This window comes from Taeniopygia guttata, chromosome 4 (assembly GCF_048771995.1).
Source record: "Taeniopygia guttata chromosome 4, bTaeGut7.mat, whole genome shotgun sequence".
Taxonomy (NCBI): domain Eukaryota; kingdom Metazoa; phylum Chordata; class Aves; order Passeriformes; family Estrildidae; genus Taeniopygia; species Taeniopygia guttata.
Genome location: NC_133028.1, coordinates 31,026,556 through 31,041,177, shown reverse-complemented (window position 1 = coordinate 31,041,177; position 14,622 = coordinate 31,026,556). Strand labels below are relative to the sequence as shown.

Sequence of the window (14,622 nt, the reverse complement as noted above, 5' to 3'; positions counted from 1 at the left end):
GCTTGATAACCTTCTTTTGAGTGCTCTGGTCTCTGGTGAAAACTCTCCGAAAGTGATAATTAAAAGGAAAATATTCCAGCTCATGCTAATAAAGTCTAAAGTAACTTAGTTAAGTTTTAAAACTTTTGTTATTTTATAAAATATTCAGGCTTCAATTCCTCTGGTCTTGGATTAGTGAGCAATATCAGCAACCTCATCTATGTTTAAAAAAGATGAACAAATTTAAGTTTGATTTATCACAATATTTTATTTGATATTTGTGGTTACTCTTTATTTTTATTTTCCATCTAGAAGCATGTAGGGAGCTTTCAAAAGAACTAACTGGGAGGCTGTGGGCTAGAGCCACTGAAGTCAGTGTGATGTAAAACTCCTGCAGACACCCATTCAGATGGACATGGTAGATTCAAAAGTGTCCAAGTCCTAAATGACTAAGCTTCCTGCTGCCTAAGTTCCTATTGAACTACTCTGAAATTTTTTTCCGCATAAATGCCTATTAGAAATACAAACCTGGAAACTAAAGACTACTGTGGCAATAGTGCCTCAAACATGTAGTAAAAATCCTAATAATTCCTTACAGTGAAAAAAAGTATTCAATTCAAAACAGACATCCCTACACATATCCAATGCCTATGTTGGATGCCTGTGTCAGTCAGTTATGGAAGCCCGATAGGAGAGACTCCGGATAATTTGGATTAGCTGATTGTTTCAGCTGTAGCATATCCTGTTCTAGCATTTGCTTTAGCAGTGGCATCATTGCACAAGAGAGCAAAATGGTCGGAACATGTGCAGGTGTAACAGACCGTTTGTGATCTGGGCTTCTGCAAATCAAAGAACTCTCATTCAAAGCAAAAGATGATGTGCATTGAATAAAAGCAATTGTTTACTGGAGAAATCGGTTGAGTTATCATATCTGATAGAGTGTCATTTTTTTCCTGGATTACTCCAAAGGCAACCAAACAAGGTCATGTATTTATTAAAAAAAATGAAGAACATCTTCAGACTGGTCAGTGTATTACTCACTTGTAAATGACTAAGTTTTAGAAAGAAAGCGAATATTATTTTTTTCCTGGTTTTAGATCTCTGGTGGAGTAAATGAATATTAATTTGAAACAAGTTAAAAACTGAGTAATTCCTGCCTGATGTAGGCAACGCAATTTTTTTTAGCATAATAAAGAGTTCGAGTGCTGTGATATGCAGCATTTGATCTAGAGGAACAACTAATACACCCAGGAGCTTTTCTGTATGCAAAGGCAGTGCTGTTTCTTAGCTCCATACTTTGACACAATAGAAATAGATAGAATAGTAAATTATGCTTATAATGGAAAAGAATGCTGAGCTGAGGCTCTGCTTCCTGTTATCCATGTGAACAGAGGTTGAATTTATCCTTTATTAATGACAAAGAATCCTATTCTCCTATTTGCTCCTTGCAGCTTAGATCATTGCCTGTGTACTTTTTAGAAAGCAAATGTATACCCTAGTTATATGAATCTATTCACAGGAGGATGTCAATGGCTTTTTACTAGTGTCTCTTTAATTTTTTTTTTTGGTAATTCTTTTAATCTGGTGTCTGAAATTCCTTCATGGGAGTGTTGGAGTCTTTCTCTCATTTTAAAATGATACATTTATATGGTTAATATGGGAAAATTATGGTCAGTTCAAATTGTCACTTCCTTTTTGTCATGGCAGCCTGCTGTTCAGGGAGTAAACATCTGCATGTAGGCATTTGCAAGTTGAAAAAATTTGCATGGTTCAATTTACATCCTGCAAACACCAACAATGGTAAGGCATGCCAAAAATTAGGAGGAATAAGAAAGCAACTTACAAAAGAAAATTACATGAGTCTCTTCTGTTTGTTTCAACTTACTTGATTAACTTATATTTGTGTGAATGAGAACCAAGTCTCTACTTACAATAGTTTTTACTTTAAGCCTGTAGTGCTTCTGGCATGCATGACAGAACATATTTTAATTAAACTATCCACAGATTTTCAATTAAAAACTATTTTTGAGCAGGTACTAATTGTCAAAAAAAAAAAAAAAAAGAACAGTTCTGGAAACACTACAAAAAACAATATAGAAAAAGTTTAAGTCAGTTGTAATTCTGAAGATTAGGCAGATATAAACTGGAGTATGCCCTTATGAATTCTGAAGCAGAAGTGGTCTGTCATGAAAATACCATTATGCAATTAGCAGCTGTAGTGACAAACCCATGAGGTTAGGCAAACAAGGCAAACAGATGGTGCTCACAGTTCTGCATATTCAATCAACATTTTTTGTATTGTATCATAAATTTTATTCTCTGGATTGAAGGGTCATATATTCTAGTCTTGACAAGCCTGTGTGTTAGTATGCATTGTCAGGAGCTAAGGTTGTATCTCATATACACTCTTATTAAACAGAATGCCAATATCACATACCTACTAAATGCCAAGTGCAAATGATGAGCCATCTCTATTAAAAAGGAAGAAATGGAAAGAGTTAATAATTCTTTCTTTCCAATTTCATTAACTGTGGAAAATCAATAGACACTGTTGAACAGTGGCCTAAAATCTCTGCTGTAGGTGACTGTGATATGGTCTGTGAATAGAAAGGGTCCATTGGTGCAGATATTCAACGGGTTGCTTTCTTCCATTAGCTCAGGACTTCAGGAATTTTTAACTTCAAAGCAGCCAATATTTACTATCCTCTCTTGCTCTATATTATGCATTTCCCATCTTTATATCACTTTCCTCTGTAATAATGATACTTTGAAATGCTTCACCATGTCACCAGCTGTGCAATTTTCAGACTGGATAACAATTTTTTGTTTGCTTAACACAATTTAATTCAAATAGATGTATTAAGACATTAACATCTACATACAGAAAATACAAAAGTGTTTAATTTTAAAATTTTCTATCATTACTTTTTTTTTTTTTTGCAGACATTATATGCCAGACTTGTTTCTTGCTCTAAAAGACAGGGTACTGGTGGGCAGCCACTGCTTCTTTTCTTAAACATCAAAAAGGACATATGTAAATATGCAAGCATTCAAATGCAAAAGTTGAGTTCAAAAGTCTCTAATGAAGTAAAACTCATATGCCTGTTGATTCCGCTTTAAAGATGGCATTTGGGTACAAGTAGCAGAGACACGTGCATGTAAGATTGAAATATCCATTGTCTCCAGTGCTTCCTTTGGATCAAAAGCAAGTACAAGTATACTTTCAGAATGTTAAAATATGACTGACTGCAAAAACTGCTTGTACAGGCTGCCAGGAACTCATTTTGTCATGTGGAAGGGGCAATTAACAATCCTAACTTGAACTATTGAAAGAAGAAAGGCAATGGAGCCACTAGGCATATAAGCATGTGATTGAGCGTGATCCATTTGATAAGTCCTTCCAAAGAGTTTTGGCAAAGACTATAAAAGCAACTTTCAAAGAAACTAAAACTGTCAAGAAATAACAGAGTTTGATTTCTCTCTGGCTACCAGAAAGAAAGACAAAGATTGAATGTCCAGTTTTCACAATGGAGGGGTTTTACCTGTGGAATGGCACAGATCTAAGGTGAGGTCTGCATCATGCAATAATTTTGATATCAATAGATTGCATAATTTCAGGTAAGATTACATAATTTCTGGATAACAGAAAGTTATTCAGGGTACTAGCAGTTGCAAAACAGTCTCAATAGAAAAAAGCTTTTGCAAAAAAGCTGAATAGAATGAATGAGAAATTTCAGCTGAAATTTAAAAATGGCAAATGCCCAGGAGGTTGGGTTGAACAAGACCTTAGAGTCTTTGTGGATGGCTGTCTGAGGATATCAGCTTGGCATGAACCAGCCATCCAAAAAGCACATGGAAATTATCTGGAAAGAACAGGATACAAAACAGGGTATCAGTATGATGCTGTGAATTCATAATGCTTTTGCAGCTTAAATGCTGGATGAATTGTAGGACATTGTTTCTCAAAAAAAGATGCAGAAGGACTGGGTGGTACACAGGTTTTTAAGAAGGGGGGTCAGAAACAGAAAAATTTCCATGTCAGGAAAGCTGAACTGACTAAGACATGCAGCTTTCAAAGGGGATGCATGCAGAAGGAGTACAATGAAGGTTTACATAATTTTATACCATGTGAAGAAAATCTGTAGGGAATTTATCTCCTCCTAGCATAGGATCTTGGAGTTGGCAAAAATTAGATGGTTTAAAAGGTAAAACAGCACTTTTTAATAAAATGTAGAAATGAAAGCCTTCTGTTAAGTAGTTTTCCAGTTCATATGGGTCAAAATTATAAAAAAGAGAATAAATAGAAGTGTCAGCAGGGAGGATGGCTTGAAAAGTACCTGAAGTGTGATTGCCACAATGGAGGGAAGATGGAAAATATGTAAGAATCTCAGTGAATCTTCTGTTTCTAATACTATTTTAGGAAACCTTCTACTGTTCCTACATTTCAGAGTTAGGACACAAGGTTAGGGTTTAGTCTGGCGGCTCAGATTGATGCTTTCAGCATAGATGGATAATTGAGGTTCTCAAAATCAAATCTCTTTGCCTGAAGTTCCTAAACTGCATGCAGTAAAAAAAAAGTGTAAATACTTTGGGGATTTAAACACACACTTTTTTTTTTTCTTTAGTGTAAACATAGTAATATCGGACATAGGAGTGGGATTCTGTTACTTCTTGCATTGTTCAAGGAGCAGGTTTTATTGAGGAATAAGTATGATTTAAATACAGCTCCTCTATCTTTCTCTCTACCGTTACTCAGAAAGGACATGCCCATCAATTAGTTCAGTCTTGCTGTGTCCTTGAACAATCCCTTTACAAATATTAATTTTCCAAGAGAATGGGATTTAACACACAGAATGGTAGAAAAATCAATTTTATAAAAATCCCTATATATTACTGTAGTGGTCAAGAATTAAACTAGCTTGCCAGTTAATCAGCTTTCTTCAGTCTTATCTAAAAGCTTAGGGTGAGTTTTGTGGTCAAAGTTATTTGCATGTACAGCTACGGATTCTCATTAAGTTGTCTATGCTGTGATCACAGGTCCCTGAAGCAGAGTACTCACAAATACTTTGGAAAGTGAATTTGCAAAACTGTTCCCCAAGTGTCTGGAAACATTTGTCCCCATGTTCTTCCATCTCCAGCATAACTGAATGGGCTTAGAATTTCAAAGAAGATTCATGTGTTCTGGTGTGCTCTCAGATTAGATTGAGACTGCAGAAGCTCATGCTGAATGGTTTTTATACTGCTAGGTTAATATCAGAGTTGTTTTTCTGAAATTTGATAGATTATTATCAATAATACTGAGAACAGCCATCTCAGTTAAAGAAAACCTGAATATATTATTTTCTCTTGAGATTCCAGCCTATTTTATCATGCCTGCTTAACACTGTTTTGTAGAACATCTGGTCAGGGTACCAAACAGGTTTGGTGACAGCCACTTCCATAATCCTAGGTAAATTACTAACACAATCATCTTCTTAAATTTATCAGATATTTACTTTACATGCACAAGCATGTAAACATATTATCTTTCATATTACCTTTACATTTTATAATTAAAATTCCACTGGCCAAGGGGAGGAGAGGAATGACTTCAACACTCTTTATCCTACTACTTAGATGCAAAGAGGAAAAGTAGGGGCAACCATGGATAGGATGTCTTAGTCTTTGGCTTATTTCCATGGATATGTGTCATGGTTTGATGCTGGCACAATTCCAGCACCCCATGAAAATGCAACCTACCAATCAAATGCTGTGAAATGCGATCGAGAACAGAGCAAACTAGGCCAAACTTAATAACAAAGGAAAGACTTTATTACATTACTACTAATAATATAAAGGGGAAGAAAAAGAAAAAAACCCACAAACTTCAAAATTAAAACCTTCCAAAACATTCCTCCTCCCACCACCCAACTCCAACAAACCACAGCGAGACCCATTTAGATCCTTAATCCAGTTTTCACCCTTCAATATAATCAATACTGAATCCATCGGGGAAGAGAGGAGTCCCCCTTGCACCACAGACCCCCAGGAAACACAGCTGCCACCTCTTGTGTTTCCATGTCACACGTGGCACTGCCCAGACACACCGGCCAGTGTGACGCTCTCCTCTCCATGTCACAGTGCTCTCACCACCGTGCATGGACAGAGACTGCTTATAGGGCCCCTTTAAGGATGCTCTGCCAAGGACCACCAGGAACAACAGTCCAGTATTGCACTTTGGGACTAGAGTCCCCCCCATTTTCCCCTGGGGCCGAGGATTCAAGGAAGAGATCGCCTTCTCGTCTTCTCTGAAGACGGAGGGCATCCTCACACTCTCCTCCGCTCTCTCTGTCCACTCCAAAACTGGTAGTTGCTGAAGAAGGTCTCTTGGCTCACCAGTGCATCCCCCTAAAATACAGTCTCTCTTGAAAGAAGGAGTGGTTCAGTCTATGGTAAACAAGCAGAGTCCAGCCAAAAGCCACTCCATCATCTCCCCCCAAGCTTCTTCTCTGAACATCTGAGGTCCCAGGCTGTCTCTCTTTCCTTCAAATTGAGGAGGAGTAATATTTCATAAAGCCTTCATTTCACAGGAAAGGGTTTAAATTCCCGGACTCCCCGGACGGCTGAAATCTCAGCCCAGGACTCCGTCTCCAGTCTCCCATGCTGGGCATCTTCCCCCCACTTCTCCTTCTCCTCCTCTGCCGGCAAACTCCCAGGTGTCTGCAGGCTCTCTATCTCTTTTCCCTCTAGCTTGGGGGAGGGGAAACAAAGACATCCCAGATGTTCTCCACCCTTCCATCCGCAGGAGATGGCCCAGCTCGGTTCCGATCCTTCATCCCCTGGCCTACCTCTGCAGGCTGCATGGCTCCCCTCCCCCACCCAGCCCGTGCTGGGGGGGGAGGTCTGTACTTGGCGATGACCGGAACAAAAGAAGAACGAGTCCTCCTGGGAATTCCGCTTTTTACCCCTCTGTGTTCTCAGAGGCGTGTCCACCTTCAATTGGTCACCCCAAGTGTCAATATCCAAACCTGACCCCTGACTGTGACCTCTTCCTTCCAAAAAAAAAATTCTCTTCCCGTGTCAAACCATGACAATATGTCAGTGAAATGTCAAGTTATTGGACCTTTTGAACATAATGACCTTTTGGTTTTAAATGTATGGACTGGAAGCTATTTGTGCACACAGGCAAACTATCACTGGAATTACACTACTCAATGAAGGGCTAATTCAGCTTAAGGAGAAATCACAGCTCTTGGAGGATAGGTCAGAGGTTTGTAGACAAATGTAGGACTCTTAGAAAGCAGTCCTGGAGACTGGAAATGCATTAGTTCCCTTTCTTATACAGTCTCTACCCATCATGTCCTGTTATGGTTGTTTTGAAAAACAAATGTGCATTCCTGGCTAGCTGGGAACGTTTTGATAGCAGAGAGGAAAACCCATGTATCAATCCATTATTGTGCCTGTAGATGTGATACACACACACACACACACACACACACACACACACATATATGTATATATATATATATATATATGTGTGTGTGTGGTGTGTGTATGTGTGTGTGGCATATTCTCTTTTATTTAAATCTGTTAGAAAAGGGCTTAGATAAGCAAAATTTTGAATTAGGATTTAAAAAAAAATGTGTAACAGGAAATATGGTCTTATAGTAAAGGCACAGTGCATAGAATTATCTCTAAATTCCTGCACAGTTCTTAGCACCTATAAATTATGTGAAGGACAACTGGCAGTTTTGAAGGTCTATTCATGAACCATAGAATGGCAGGAAGGAATAAAAAGAATAGATTTCGCAAAGATGATAGTTTTGTTTGAATGTGAATTATTTGAAAGGTACTTGTTTGCAAGATTTTCATTTGTAGTTTTATCCCCACACAAAAATGTAACCCACACAAAACACAGGCATACTCTGCTCCCAAAGTTTATCTTTTTAACAGTACATACATTGCTTAGCTGAAGAATTAGAGGAGATACAATTTTCTTTGGAAGCAGTACACAGCAGACCGTGGTGTATATTCACATTTTTACTCTTTTTGATGTGATTTTCTGATATTGTTACAAAGATAAGCTGTTTACATAAATGGTGAAGTAAATTACCTGAACTGAGGCTGCAATTCCAGAAAGAGAAAATACAAAATAACCCTACCCTGAGTGGTTGTGTACAATTAGGTTAGTATAATGACAGCAAAGGAGAATTTAAGCCTGACAAGTCTATCTTATGAAAATAAATTCAAAATTCTCAACATCAATTTTTGCAATCTATCTGTAATGGCACTGAGAAAATCTGAATAATAAGATCCAACACATTAATAGTGTTTTCAGGTGATCTTTTTGGGCTCTGAGATTTGAAATAATGGTAAAATTACCTTACTTCAAAGAGTAATATAAGAAAATTTATTTCAGCAGATGATAAACATATTTATTTATAAATAATAAGAGTGTAAAAGAGAAGGCAATATATTTTGATGAGCCATTACAATGAGCATACCAAACCCATGGTAAGAATGATAATGTGTTCTATTGGACCATATTTCATAATAATAAACCTTTTTGTGCTTTTGATTTCTTGCCCTAATTTATGAGATATCATCAAATGGGTGAGCAATAATTTTTTTTATTTTTATAATATTTTTCTGTTCAGAAGAGAAATAAGGAAAGACAAGTCAGTAAGATAAACTCTCACTACTTCAGACTGATCATGTTGCTCCATGTTCATGATGAATCCTTGGAGGACAAACTACTCTCATCACTTCTATAAGCTGACTCAGCAGAGGCCATTTACTGGATTACTGTTACTTGCAGGCAAATAGATCAGGTGTAAAGTTAGTATAAATTGGTGCTGCAGGAGTCCTACTCTTTGCCCTCTCCCAGAAATCAGTCTATTGGACTGCATTATATACTGCAATCAGTGAGATATCAAAGTCTCAATCTGCACTTTGAGACTTACAGTGGGGCAGAGACTATGGAGAGGCAGATCTAACACCCATTAGTAAGGCAGTATTTACTAGTTTTCTTGTTTGTTTTTTCTAGCCCCTTTATAATTTCTTTTCAGTTTCTAAAGAGTTAAACCCAAATTTTTCTTTGGATTAATCAGAATTCAATCTTGGCCTTTAGTTTGTGGACTTTTCCTAATTTCTTTAGTGGTTACTTATTAATTTGATATGTTTATAGCAAAAACTACTTATTACTTAAATTTATCCAGTGTTTCTGTTAGTTCAACATTCCTTGGGCAAACCTATCTCACTGGAGTTGTCAAGTGCAACCAAATATTCCAGATACTGCCATCAGGGCCTGCACTAACAATCAGCTGAAGTTTTGACCATTGGTTTTATTATAAAATAGAAACATGTGAGAAACTACAATATCAAATCTGACAGTTTATATCTTTCGAATAAACCATACGGACAGCAAGATACCTGCCTGAGCTGATGTTAGATTTATTTTAGAACTAAGAATCTGTATACTGTAATTGGTTTCCAATCCTTTGTTCAAAAGTAGAACAAGTTTGTTTAAGTACGTCTTACAAGAATTCTCATAGTAAGTAGGTATTACATTTTTGAAAGATTAGTGGTCTTATAAGATATAGACTAAGGTCAACCAAGTAGAAGGACTTGCATAAAAATAATATAGAAAAAATCAGTGTTCCAAAATTGATTCTGTCTTTAAAGGTGGCATAAATTTATATTTTCTCTTTCAAAATGACATTTCTACTTTTAATTTATTCACATTGTGCCCAAATGCATAGCCAAGAGTGTACAATTTCTAGAATGGTCTGTGCTCTCCTTGTTCTGATCTTGCAGTTCCTTTGAGGAAAAGACCTACTTAGAAATTTTGCAATATCCATGGAAAAGAAAGAGTATTTTTAACAGTTTAGAAATAGATCAAATGCTGCACACCATGCACACTGACTGTTCTCACTTTCCAAGTCATTGAAAGTCCACCCACACCTCTCTTGGAAAGAAAGTGACATTGTTAATTCACAAAGAATTAATGTTTTGAGCTCTAGGCTATACTGAAAAGTTGACAGTGCTCACAACACTAGACCTTATTTTTACACCTAAAGCCACTTGGAAGTTTCAAAATGGAGTGCTATTGTTGATGTATGTATTTTTACAGTTCTCTTTTATATTTGCCATTCTTATGACTAATTTTATAAAATACCTGTTACTTGTTGACAAGGAGGCTCTTATGTCTCTATTTCGTACCACTCCCTCAACAAGTAAGTCTACCAAATGAAATACTTGGTCTTCTTGCTACCACTGGGCTATAAAGAGAATTGCTGACTCTGAATTAATAAATAACATGCGGTCCCCAGTTTGTACCTTTGCCATTGCTGTCTAATTGCCATGAGAATGTAGACCTAAATTGCACCCAAGACTTAACACATTATATTTAGGACATGAATTGCAGGTTTAATGAATAGGATAATGGGTGCTAATCAAGTTAGAAGTAAAATAGCTTTAAGAGCTTTTGCAAATTAGAAACTTTAAATTCTCCTGTGTGAAGCTGCTCCTGCAGCTGTGCTTAATAGCAGATTTGATGCCATTAAGGTCCTGCTATTAAACTTTGACACCATCCCTGACATGGTCCTTCATCTTGGTGATCTTTTCAAGTAGGGAACTAATAGAGTAATTTCAAAGCTTTCTTTTCAGTGTTGATAGACCCTAAGTGTGCATAATACCTTTCCAGGTCTTACACATCCATCATGTCATTCTAGCTGCTAAACTTATCCAACACAGGTTTAGATTCTCACTTCAGGTTCTCAAAGACCATTTCTGATCTTTAAGATTAAGACACACACCCTCCTATCCTCTGTCATTCTGGAATAGTGTCCTTATTCTTCACTCATGATAAAATGTTTCTCTGTGCCTGTAGAATTGCCCCGTTCCTATTCCCTAGAGCTCTGCAAGGCAAAAGTGGTATGCTAAAATGGTAACTTTTCCTCTTTTTAGTGCCCCCAAATTTATGTGACCTTTCTCATCTACTGTGTGAATTTCTCTGGCATCATTAACTCCAACAGGCATATCTGCAAGGACATATGCCAATATTTTGGGAACTCCCAGCCTGCCGAGCATTATCTGGCTCTTGCTGAACCTCTGCCTTATAGCCAGGCTGTTTGGTGTTCTTTCAAGGTAGCATAGGTTTTTATAATAAAGATTTACAAAGCCAGTGCTGACGTTTTGTCCAGCTGAGCCAGCTTCGACAACTGAGTAGGAAAGATCAATGTCATGTACCCTACAGTGGCAAAGGTAATTCTGGAACAACTGCATGGAGGATAATAGCACATAACTCAAACCAAGGGTGGGAAGGTGAATCTGAAATATTACTAGGATTTCCACTAACCAAACTCACGTCTTACAACTGGTTTTAGTGTACATGTAGGTAGGTATGTACATAGTACTGTGAAAGATTGGATAGCCACTAACTAGTAAGACCATTTTCAATATTAAAAAAATACTTAATACTAAATGCTGATTTATTTTTTCTGCTAAACATGTACTGTAATAAATGTGTACAGAAAATAGGAATTCATGACTTTATATTTGGCAAATTGACCTATAGTTTTTCATGCAGATGCAGCCTAATGCTCATATGGTATTATACAAGTTTACTAGCAAATCTATTAATGATTTTTAATAATATATGAGTTACGTATTTGTATTAGCAGAACACCATTTTGTGGGAGGATTTCAGCTGTGTTCCTTTTTCTTGTGGGATGAAAGTAAGGGGCAACCCTTTTGGATCCATTGGAAAGAGCAGAGCAGATTCTCTGAAATGCCAGAGTTGTGTGCTAGGGACTCAGCACAGTCCTTGGGAACAGAACAAAATGTTTAGTGTGGTCTCCACAGATACTGTTTACAATAGGAGATTTCCAATTTTTTTTTTTTTTAAAACTTTGGACCTTATCGCCTTCATTTATTTTCAATCCCGTGTGAAAACTGAAAATTCAGTCCGTTCTGTATATTGTCTTGATCCCTATTAATTTAGCCCATGACATTTTCAGTGCTCAGTTGGTGAGCTATTCAAGAGCAGTAATTTAGCAAAGTATATTTCTTGCTGTTTTATGGATCATACCTTTCCAAACAAGTACCTCTGCAAAATTGCTGTTTCAAGATCCTTCCTCCTGTACTAAAACATCTTAGATTTAGCCAATTAAAAATAAAAGAAAAAATAGGACTATAGCCTATACACACAATATCCGTAGTGAAAAGCATCACACATTGCATGAAATAAATAGCTGAGTAAAAAGTTGGGAATAGTTTAAGTGTAAATATTTTTTTTTTTTAGATCAAACACAGATAGGTGGGTTTTGATATTAAATATGCTCTCTATGAAGCCTAGTGTTGTGTCTACAATGATATAATAATACTTCAACCTGAGTGATATAACCACTATTTGTTTACAGTGAGTTATGCTGAAATATTCATGGACAGAGAGAAAATGATGAGGTTTAATTGACATGTCCATTTCTTGGATACACAGATAAAATATTAAGAAGTACAATAATTTCTTGTTATGTCTGTTGCTGTTATTGCCCCCCTTAGGAGTAATTGAAATATATACTCTGACAGTATCTTTACAGCTACCTTGGGCATTGGGGAAAGGGGGTATGGCTTTGTTAACATAGCAAATATTGTATCCATGTAAATAGTCTTTGAAGAAGTATTAAAAGAAAATTCTGTTATTGAATGATAAAGCATAAAACCATGATTTGGAAACTGGAAGCATCTAATCTCTCAATTTTGCTTGTTTTCCAGGAAGAAAAGTAAGCAGCAGAACTTCCTTTCTCATCTTGTTAAGACACTATGACACATCCCAGAATTACAAAGTCTTCTGGGAGTACTGCTTGGATTGCTTTACATCCTAATAAAATCTGATTTTGTCCAACACATTTCACAGCATGATCTCTATATCCATGCAGGCCTTGCAGGGACAGTACAGAGCCTAATAGAGATGGCTCCAGGAGATGAACTGGAGTTGTGCAGGGTTTTGTAGGAATGCCACAGGTTAACAGTACCACCAGAAGCCATATGTTCTCTGGCACTATTTTCTTCATAAGTATATTTTTTAAAGTTATTAAAGCAATCTTTCCTCCTCTCCTTCTGCATTTCTCTAAGACATGCTATGTACATGCCTTTTGCTCTGCAGACTATTATAAAGAATGATGATCAGCAGAAAAATTTAGAAAAGAAGGCTGCAGGTTGTTTTGTGGTGTTTTTAATTTGTAGTTTTTTGTTTTATTTTGGGTGGGGGTTTTTTTGTTTGTTTTTTTGTTTGTTTGTTTTTAAGATAATCTAATTAAAGGAGCAGGAGACTTGTGTCTTATAAGCATTGAAGAGATAGTGAAGAGGACAAGAATTCATTAGAGACAATAATGTTTGCTAAAATAGCAGATCATGCTTGAACATAACAGGTTTGACAGCAGCATGGACTATAGTTCAGAAAGAAGCTACCATGAAGATCAAAGAGAAAACTGAAGAAAAAAACTAGACAGAAGCAGTTCTAATATTGTTGGATAGTATTATTTTGCATGTCTTGAAAGACAGTTTGGTATACATCTGGTTAAATGCTAACATCTTAAAAACATGAAATTTTTTTGTCTGTTTAAATATCCTTCCAGTACAACCCCTCACCCCAAATGCCTAGTCTCATCAGGTGTGAGCTACAAGCAGACTTTGAAAAGATATGGCCAGGTCAGAGAAGCAATACATTTCTGGCATTTCTATAAGAAAATTCTTCGCTCTTTCCTGTGCTTTCAGTGGGTAGCTGTAATAACATCTCTCAGCTATTGTGTGAGAGGTACAAATTGCCTCCTCAGCAGGGCTGGAGTTAATGTTTTTGTAGTGGATCCCACTATGGAAAGAAAATTGCTTAGGCCTCCCTAAAAATTCCTGGTGATCTCACAATTAATTGCAGAAGTAGATTTTATAGAAAATACCCATGGCTGGGGAATTTCATATGTTTGCAGAATCTAAATGAAATCATTCAGACTCTTAACAACCTTCTGCTTCCTAGGGGAAAAGCTTGTTAAATGCTGGCCATGTTTTGCTGCATCTCCAGGCTGATCACAGGTGAGACTGCATTCAGGTTTGGAAGCAGCATTCTCACTGAGTCTGCTGATTTTTTTAATGCCACAGATAACCTGAAGAGTTCTCCAGAATGTTGGATAAAGTGGGCCCATAAATTTAAATTGGAAAGTGAGACTTCTGATTTTTATTTTTTTCGATGCTTATAATGCAGACAAAGATTGTATATGGACTTTTTATTTTCTGATAAACTTGTGTGAATCAGCCTGGGTAGGAATTTTTTCTGCATTTGTGCAGAAAAGTTGAATAGCTATTTGATACATATCTTTATTAAATATTTTCCTGTCTAAATTTCTTAACTAAACAGTTCATCAATTGCCAGTTTAAATACTACTTTAAACATATCTCTGCATGACAGTGCTTTATCTATCACCGAATTTCATGTTTGCATCTGAATTATTTTGCTTCTCATAAAGCATAAAGTCTGATGGAGACTCATGATTTATTAATTAAACATTCTAATTATTTTGTACCTTGTTTATCTATCATCAGATAATTTGAGGAGCACTTACACTTTCAAAACACAATTAGGACACAAAAAAGCATAGATACTTTGTTTGT

At 36.6% G+C, this 14,622-nt stretch overlaps 1 long non-coding RNA gene across 1 annotated transcript in view; it reads left to right on the top strand.

The window, feature by feature from the left end:
• Positions 1-12,866, top strand: part of LOC140683938 (uncharacterized) — a 45,272-nt gene extending 32,406 nt beyond the window's left edge. The window contains exon 3 of the long non-coding RNA XR_012055608.1: positions 12,733-12,866. This is a non-coding gene — a long non-coding RNA (uncharacterized lncRNA). The remainder of the gene's footprint in view (positions 1-12,732) is intronic.
• The last annotated feature ends 1,756 nt before the right edge of the window (positions 12,867-14,622 follow it).